Here is a 9,596-nt window from a genome sequence, read left to right as displayed (position 1 = left end):
GTACAAGCCGCAGAGCCAACAGTTTTAGGAGTCGCTTCGCCATCCACGGGAAACATTAGAGAGTCCGGAGAAGGAAGAGGAGGAGGAGGAGGAGGAGGAGGAGTAGGAGGAGGAGGAGTAGGAGGATGAGGTGGGTGGGGCATGGGGCATGATGGTGTCGGAGGCGTCCGCCACTGTGACCGCCGTAGCCACTGAAGAGCTGACAACATCAGCCCTGGCACTGCTCCACGACTCTTCCATATGTGTATCGATTTTTGAAGAATTCGTTAGACGCTGGATACAGATACACAGCAGCCGTTTGCCGGTTTTCGACGCCTGTTTTTAATGTTTATTGGCGGTGGCAGCAACAACGAGCAGAGCCACAGGAACAGCAGAGGGGCACAAACAACAAAATGCGCATCAAGTCCTGCATATGGGAGGGTGTGCAACCATGCGGAGATGTCGCCGTAGTCCGAGCACCACAGACTCTTCCCGGACCCAGGGCCCAGGCCCAGTCTATTTACGTCCGTATACAGAAAGAAAGCCTCTGCGAATTCTCATTGTTTTTTTAAAGATTAGCTTTTTGAAGCAATAATTTTATTCTGGGAAAGGGTTTCGAAGTTGTTTCAAAGTTTCTATTAATATATTTAAAATGTATTAAGGGAAACCTTTTGATATACCTACATATGAACTTTCGATACAGCTACTCTTCATATAAATGTGTTCTATTGCCATGTAGTTAAAGCCATCAATATTGTCGACCAAGACTATAGCATTCAAAAGCATTCAAGCATTTTCCAGCTTTCACGTGTCGGTACATTATGTGACTGCCATGGAGCTGCTCTATGGCCAGTAAGAGCTCCTCCAAACTGCCCTTGAGTTTCTCCGCTTCTGGCTAGGCTTAGCTAGGCTAGGCTTATATAGTTTCGATGCGCTGCATGGCTTCCAGAAAGACTCGACCAAATGCTCAACTACTAAGCACTGCATTATCGGTATGCGGCGGTAGCTTGTGATTGCCAAAGACGTCTGTCAGGGCTTTTTGCAACATCGGATCTCTATAGTGCAGTGGCACGGCCTTGGACCAGTTTTTGGGCGGGACACACCAAGGAGGAATGGCGTATGGCACATCCTCGTTGCCCTATTCCGATTGAACCTCTAGTTCGCCCGGCGAACTCCTCGGCATCTCTGTGCCATACATCTATCAGATGCTGCTGTTTTTGCACATGCGCGCCTTTTTGCGCCTTTGACACACCAATTTGAATGTATAAAACTTTTCGTGACGGATGACCAGCGACCATCAGGTGTGTCCATGGGTAAGGGTGGAAATCTTTTCGGGCATCCCACTGTTTAAGCTCTTCTGTGAAGGTGAATGGTTTGCTTTAGTAATGATCTTAATATAGTTTTTTCGAAAAAGCACAATGGAATTGTTGAATCCAACATCCAATTTGCCCTTGACGTTGAACCGTCTTCAATAAGTTCAGTGGCTCACTTTTTCCATTTCGATCCATATTAACGGGTACTTTTTGGTGCTGCTGTCATTTTGTGATTATAATTCCATTGGATTTTAGACCCCTTCCACTGCCATTGGTTCCACCATTTCCGCTCCGGCTCGGTCCGGTCCGGTCCGGTCCGGTCCGATCCGATGCGCAGCCATTTGTCTGCCACTCTCCTGGTGCTCTGGCAGCCATTTAAAACCATTTCACAAGTCGTCAAATCCGATTATGAACTCATTTCACTATTCTGCCGTTGAACTACTTTGATGTTTAATTTGCAATTTAATTTTAATGTGCCTACCGAAGTGCCCTTCCTTCCTTCCTGTCGTCCGCCCGTCCGTCCTTCCTGCCATTCTGTCGGCTTCCGTGTCCACCTGGGCGTGTGAGCAATTCATAAAGGGCCCCACTCCGGACACCACTCGGAGCCACAGCGGATCGCTCCACCCTCACCCCTACACCCTACACCCTCCACTCTCCACCCTTTGGCGATAATTTCATTACTGCTGTTGTTGCTGGTGTTTTTGCCATTAGTTGGTTGCCAGCAGCTGGCCATTAACGTCCATTTAGTCAGGCGCCACGCATTTCTAAGTCGGTAACATTTTCTAATTGCCGCAGATGGATGGGGAAGCGGTGAGGGGGGGGGGGGGGTCACTACGGAGTGCAGGTGGAGGTGGATGCGGATGTTGAGCTGTGGGGTGTGACTTGGACGTTGATTACAACTGACAGGGAAAACAGGAGCATCAGGGAGGAAAGAAAAGGACAGGAAAGGGTTTGCATGTGGATCCGATGGCATTGTTGCCACTGCTGCTGCTTCCACTTCCACTGTCAGTTGCCATTGATTTTACCCGCTTTGTTCCTGCTTCTGTTTCTCCTACTGGAGTTGCACTAATTGCTGCCTCACTTGCAACAGCAACACCAACAGCAACGGCCACGGCAGCCATGTAAACTTTCAACCTCAACTGGCACCCAGCCCCCATCCCATGACATCCCATTAGCACCCGACAAACTCTTTTTGCATTCATTTATGAATATTTTAAAATTCATTGCTGATGTGGCTCCTGTTGCCGCTGGGACGGGGATTGGGATTGGTTCTCCGCCCTCTGCACCGCCTCGTTCGCATCTTGATGCTGCTGTTGTTGCTATTATTGAAATGTAGACGGAAATTAAGTTGTCCCGCTCGATCGTGTGGCCATAATAGAGTGAAAGAGCCCGCCCCCGGGCCACAGGAAACTGAATTGAACTTCCATGAACCCCACGGCCAGACCTAACCCACGCCCCGGGCTCAGGCTCAGGCTCCAGCCTCAGCTCCAGCTCCACTCTGGCCCTGACTGTGGCTCAGTTTCCTTCTGCTAGTTACCTGAGACATCTTAATGGACACGAAAGACCAAAGTCCACAGCCGGGATGCCAGCGAGACGAAGCGATGGTTGGACAAAACACTTCATGGTTGCAGTTCGAAAGGGGTGCATGTGGGGACGGATAGCTATGGAGGATTAAGAGATGACTCTTTGTTCCAGTTTTACATTTTTAATACCTGTTCACCTAAGCCCTTGGATGCAGCCTGCTCCATTTCCCGGTCCTCTTGGATCTAAGTCTCTGGCTACAGCTGAAGCCCTTCTTCCTAATCTACCGGCCATAGCTGTTTCCCATTCGCAAACCTTTTTACCCGAAGCCTGCTGGTTCTGCAGGTAAAGCCTCCACACTGCCGGCATTCGGGCAACAACAGAGAGGCCAACACCGAGAGACGCCACCACCTTTGGCTTTTGGCACTCCAGCGAAAGGTGGTTCAGCTAGAGGGAAGAGAAGAGAGTAAGGGAAAGGGAGAGTCATTTTGTAGAGGAAGAAGCTGCGATGGAGGACGAGTGCGAGTGGGACAACTTTGCATGCCACTCAAGACGACACTAGCCACCCCCCGGAGCACATGGCTCCGCAAAGTGGTCTTGGTCTTGGTCTGGGTCTGGGTGCCGGTCTCCGGGTCCGTTGCCTCGTCCGGATCACGTGCAGAATGCTGACGCTCCTTGGGCTAACAAGCTTTGGGGGCAAGCGAGCGTGTGGCGCTCGTGCCCGGACGGGTCACGGGGCAAGGGCGCGTTAATGTTTCTTTTACGTGCCCACAGCAGTGAGAGTACTCCTCCAAGTCCACCTACCTTCCCTTTCCCATTTCCATCTCCTCCTCCAGGTCACAGGTCCAGCTACTTCTTAGACCCAAAAGACCTCTTGCCTTCTTCTTTTGTGTCTCTGCAGGAGTCTGGCTCTGTGGCACTTCTTGGGTAATGTAAGTTAATAGCCATTGTTGGGGCGCCTTCTTTACCCCTGACCCAGACCCAGTCCCAGCCCCTGCCCCTGCCCCTTCAACTCCCATTCCCCTGCTCCACCGAAAAAAGGTGGAACGGTCAGGTTTATTGATAATTATTGTGCCCCATTTCTGCTGCCGCACTGCTGCTGCTGTTGCTGCTTCTACCGCTGTTGTGCATAAATTTAATTTTGTTAATTAATTAAGAGAACCTGCAAGTGCGAGAGGGATAGGGAGTGACTGAATAAGAAAGAGAGAGATAGAAAGAGACTGACTAGTGGGTGGGTGTGGGTGTGGGTGTGGAGGTGGGGGTGGGGGTGAGTCACTTTTCCGGGCACTAATTGAAAATAAAGACCAATTTTTTAATTAAACTTTAAATTAATTTATTGAAGTGCTCTTGGCGGGCACACACAATAGGTGCTTTTTAGTGGCCAAGGGACTGGTGGACTAATGGGGGGTGCGGGGTGTTTAAACATTGACCCGCGGTCAATCAGCAGGAATTCAAAAAGAGGAGTTCCGAAAAGTCAAAAATTGAAAAGGAAATTGAAACTTTAATGGATATTATTATTAGAATGGCATCTTTGATTGTATAGAAATATAAGTTATTAGGGAACAAATTTAAAGATGAATTTAAATGATATGGAAACTACACATAAAAATAATCCGAATTGGAGCTTAGGCCCCGTGCTGTATGTAATAATGGAACTTGTATTTTTACTTTAATTCTGAATATTAGCTGGGCGGTGGGTATCCTTACATTTACATACATTTGTATGTATGTGGGTGGGTTGAGGTTCGGAGAATGCAGCTGGGGCGCCCTGCACAAAAACCAACAATGCGCTAATGCTCATTTAATGCGATTTCGCACGTTTGCATTTTCTATCACACACACACGCACACGCACACACAGGCGGAAGCGGAAGTGAGGTTTATGCGGCGGCAAATATTACAAAAATAAAGCAAATTTTCTAGAAATGTAAATGTCGATACTAAAATGTTTAGTACATTTGGAATAAAAAATATATATACTATTTGGAATTATTCGATCTATCGATCAACGATAGGTACTATTAACCATCCAATCGATATGAAAATTGTTATTGTAAAGAACTGCATTTGTTTCTACCCTAAAGTTGAGTTAGCATATTCTTCCTTGAAGTAGATTCGCAGACTTGGGCACGCATAAGCCTGTCGCTGGACCCATTTGTAGCCGCTGCCGCTGTCGGCCAAGCGAGTGCATAGCTGAAATGTATTTATCTAAGTTTTACGCAATATTTGCACTATATTACATAACCGCATTGTTCCAACCGCCAATGAAGCTCGAAATGAAAAGCCAGGCCAGGCCAAAGCCAGAACCGGCAAAAAACATCCCCTTTGAGTGAGTGGCGAGTGTGGGAGACTGCCGGGCAAAAGGTACATACGAGTAAACACAAATTGTTGCATGAGCGCATTGAAGCGGCGCCCTACACTACACAAAATAACGTTAGCCACCGGGCAACAGGCGATGACCGATGCCCGATGCGACCCGACCCAACCCGTTAAACAGGAAAGGTCAGAAGATGAATGCTGTCACATCTATGTCTGAGTATCTCTATGTCTGATATACTACTTACGGTTGTCCCAGAGATCAGAGAGGTAATATTCACGGCGATAATTCCTATAAGAGCTGTACTATTCGATATGAGACTTGCACTTGATTCTAGTTGATCACTGAATAAATGTTTTAAGCCGGGCAGCACAAATTAAAAGTCACACAAAGAAGAAGCTCCTCGAAAGTTTGCTTCGTTTAAGCTAAAAGATATCAACAGAAAGCCACAGGTGGTTGCCATAAGAGTCCTACTACCAGGCTGACACAACTACAAAACTGTTTAAGAAATATTTCATAATCCAAGATTCCTAGACCGCTAAGCATCACCTTTTAATTCCTGGATTCTGCAAGTGCATCTAGCTCATCCTGAAATTCTCAACGAACTACCAAAGAGATGAAAAGAAGGAGGGAGAGCAAGAGAACGAGGGAGCGATAGAGATGGAGATAGAGATAGAGTGTGAAAGAGAGAGGGAGGGAAATCTCGGTTGAAATAAACAAGAGAAAAAATATTAATTAAATTAAAACCACAAAACCAAGCCCGCAAATATCCGCACACAAAATGTTGTAATCACGATTTATGCTGAGTTGGTTATTTACACTTTGCACTTAATACTCACACACGGATGCGGACACATGGATGCACGGATACACGGATGCACGGATATACGTACACAGAGACGTATACAGACGTACACTCTCAACTGCACGGACACCAGGATGTGCATACATGAGTGCATGTTGCACACGTTGCGCGAAGCTTTTTGCATGTTTAGCAGAAAATAATATGCAAATTATGCAATTATTTTAGCACTGTCTGTGTGCCCTTATCTCTCCCGACTCGACTCGATCTTCTTCGCACTATCGTTTGCGGCCACCCACTCCAACACCCACTCCCAGTCCCATGTACAGATGCACTGTACGCTGGGTTGACCAACACTGGACAGGACTAGAAAGGATAGCATAGGATATGAGACACAACACAACACAACACAACACAGCAGCCAAAGGAGGAGGCACTTTGCCTGATTGCGCCCGTCTGCTCCATGTCCAATCCCATCTTCGGTCCTCCAACATTCAGCTCTAATCGCTTTGCATACTCGTCCTGGTCCTCGGGGAGAGGGTGCGGCTGAAGGAGTCGCGCCAAGGACTTTCAGCGGGTAAGGCTACTTTTTAACGTTCCTGATTTCTGGCAGATCATTTGCCAACTTTGCCAACTAGCGACGGCTGCCGCAACTTGCTCCTTGTCCTCGTTTCTCTCTTGCCCTCCTGCTCTTCTCTGCTCTGCTTAGCACTGCCTTGTCCTTGTTTGTCGCCTCATCCTACCCGACAACCCGACTGCCTGCCAGACAGCTGCACTCATTTCCCTGCTTACGCCTTTGTCCTGCCGCTTGGCACTGCACATTGTTTCTTTGCACTTTGCCCGAACCAGCCTCAATCCCCAGTCCAAGGCCTGCTTATCCCTGTCGTCGCCCCGGTCGTGGCCCCGAAATTTATGACAGCATTTGGCCAAAACATATGTTGGCAAACGAGCATTAGCCGCAATTGCTTCCGTCATCTAGGGCCCGGCCACACAGAGGCAGAGTCCCTCACAGGCTCATCATCCTCACTCGCCAACGAAAGTGGTTCTACTGAGATTGCTGAAGGACCAGGCAGGAGCCCTGGTAAATGGGTCGCAAATCAATGTAAAAGACTCGATGCGATTGGTTCTACATATATTCTCATAAGAAAACTTCTGTTGCAATGGTCAGGTTAGGGATAGAAGGGAACGACACGATTCATGTGCAATATTTTTCTGCATATTGGCCAACATTGGCTTTTGTCTACGGCCTTGAGAAAGGCGTGGCCATTCGGCACATCTTCCATACAGTCAAAGCATACTGGATATGTCATTGGATACTTGCCGGCACACTCATCGGACACTCCTGTGCACATCGACATCATCATCGCCTGGATACCGCCTGAATACCCTTATGCAAAATATTATGTGCTTATATGCAAGTATGTGAATTCAATTATAAAATTGATTGCAAACAGATATTAAAGATGAAGATATACAAAAAAATTCTTAAAGATGTGCACAAGTACACGTATGTGTGTGTATGCCTCTTACCATATCTCTATTTACACCAACGAACTAACATCTAGCCACTATATCTCGCTCACTCCGCCAGAGGGCGCGCACTGGATGAAGAAGGACGTGGAAGAGCGAACGAGAGAGAGCAAGCTCGTGGCAGGGGACTCAAAGTCGGGAAATCGGTTTTGTCGTTCCTTCTACAATAAAGATCCGATCTGATCCAGATTTTGCAATGTGGTAATAATTTTTATAATTCTCCGTTTTCTATTTTTTTCGTATCTTCAAATTCGTGGATGCCACAGTCAAAAATTTGAGAATTCATTTGTTTTAAGATGCCGAAGTAAGTAGCTGAAAATCAGGCGATTCAATTATAGAAATATCTCTGGATACTAATCATTAAAAAACCCTTTGGAGATTTCAAAGCTCTCAGCCTCAAGCTTCTTAAAAGTACTCGAGAATCTGTGGATGTCTGTGACAATTCTCTCTTCAGGAAAACTCTTCCGCTTGAATGGCAAAATCAAAATTCACTTAGAATTAGGGATGGGAAGGTTATAACAGGCACTTCATTTATTAGGGCGACTCCTTGAATGCCTAATGAGCGGAATCGAACGGGAGGAGGGGCCGAGAGCCATGTGTGGATGGGGCAAGGATTATTTATTGACTTTCATATGCAAACAGACAGACAAACGCTGAATTATGCAACCCCCACAAATTCCCCCCCCCCAGAGGCCGCCTCCTCATCATCACATGGGCCTGACAAAGTCACTTGTCAGATGCAGCCAGGCCGATCCGAGGGCGGAGTAGAAATTAAAAGCGAACCGGCAGTGGCAGCAGCTTCAGCCTCAGCCTTAGCCCCTGCCACACTTAATGCCAAAAATATGGATAATGTCATTTTTCTATTGAGCGGAATGCCAACGGGAGAAGTGCTCCAACACCCCACCATTCCGATTCCTGATGTGATTATGATAAAATATCCTGGAGCTGGGTTTTTCCTCGACTTTTTATGATTTATGACTTTGAATATGGCAAACAAAACGGCTTCGATTCCCGTATTGATAGAAGGGCGCCACCAGAATGGGGGCAGGATAAGGCCAGTTCGGTGTGGGTGTGGTTGGGGGCAGGGGCAGTAAACGCGTCGAAGGCAGGACAATAAGCACTGGAGTGCGTCGGCATAATTTTTCCCTGTTTGCTCCTGTCGAGACGTAATTGTGTATTGGTAAAAGTTTTTTACTCCACTGCCTTTCTTCCCTTCTTTATTTTGCAGAAAGTTCTATGATTTCAATACACTGTTTGCAACGTAGAAGAAAGGAGAATTTTTGGTGCCGTAAGAATGTATTCAGAAACAACAGTTGTCTGACTCTCCGCCAGTATTTTTTTTTTGCCAACAACTTCTTCAAATAATCCTTCGGCTTTATAGATAAAGGGGATCCGAATCGAATGACTACATCATGTTGTCGTTAAATGAAATGCTGAACCGGCAAGCAAGGGTATAAAATGATTCGGCTCCCTAAATTACGCTTCCATTTTTTTTTTATTCGCTCGGCCAGAACCACATGCTACGAGGAGGGGTAGAAGCCCACGTCTAGCCCGGGTCCACCCTTTGTGCAACACTCGGCCACCGCCCATCATCAATACACCCTCCTGGCCATAATTTTTCGCGCATAATTTGCTCCGAAGAGGGGTCTGGGTTCCAGTTCCAGTTTCCCGCATTCGAGCTCCCCGTCCTTGGACCTTCAATTTTCATAATTTGCGACTTTACTCAGGATGTGGAGGGTTGCACGCAGCAGTAAGTGGAGTGGGAGGAGGTCAACCCACTTAGCACTGTCACGCCCAGCCAAAAAGAAATAAGATAGAGGGTGGCAGAAGCCCCAAATGGAAGGGATGACATGCCGAAGTTTGTGTACCCTTGAATGGAGAGTACAAAACCCTAATTGGATATGGCTTTTCAATGTTACTTAGATACAGCTAATCGAATGATAGAGGGACTTTAAGGGACTTTTTTACATCCTCAAAATATATATTTATGCAGAGGTCTGAGATGCATTTACGTTATTTAAGATGTTCGGTTTTCTACAAAATGTTCGGGATTATCCATCATAATTATAGGACGTAGGATAGCAATGTAGCAATGTTATCCACACACGCCCAGACCGAAACTCAAACGCCGTTGA

The sequence above is a fragment of the Drosophila miranda genome, chromosome XR (genome assembly GCF_003369915.1).
Source record: "Drosophila miranda strain MSH22 chromosome XR, D.miranda_PacBio2.1, whole genome shotgun sequence".
Lineage (NCBI taxonomy): Eukaryota > Metazoa > Arthropoda > Insecta > Diptera > Drosophilidae > Drosophila > Drosophila miranda.
The sequence above is the reverse complement of the archived record's forward strand: the minus strand, read 5'-3'. Positions refer to the sequence as shown.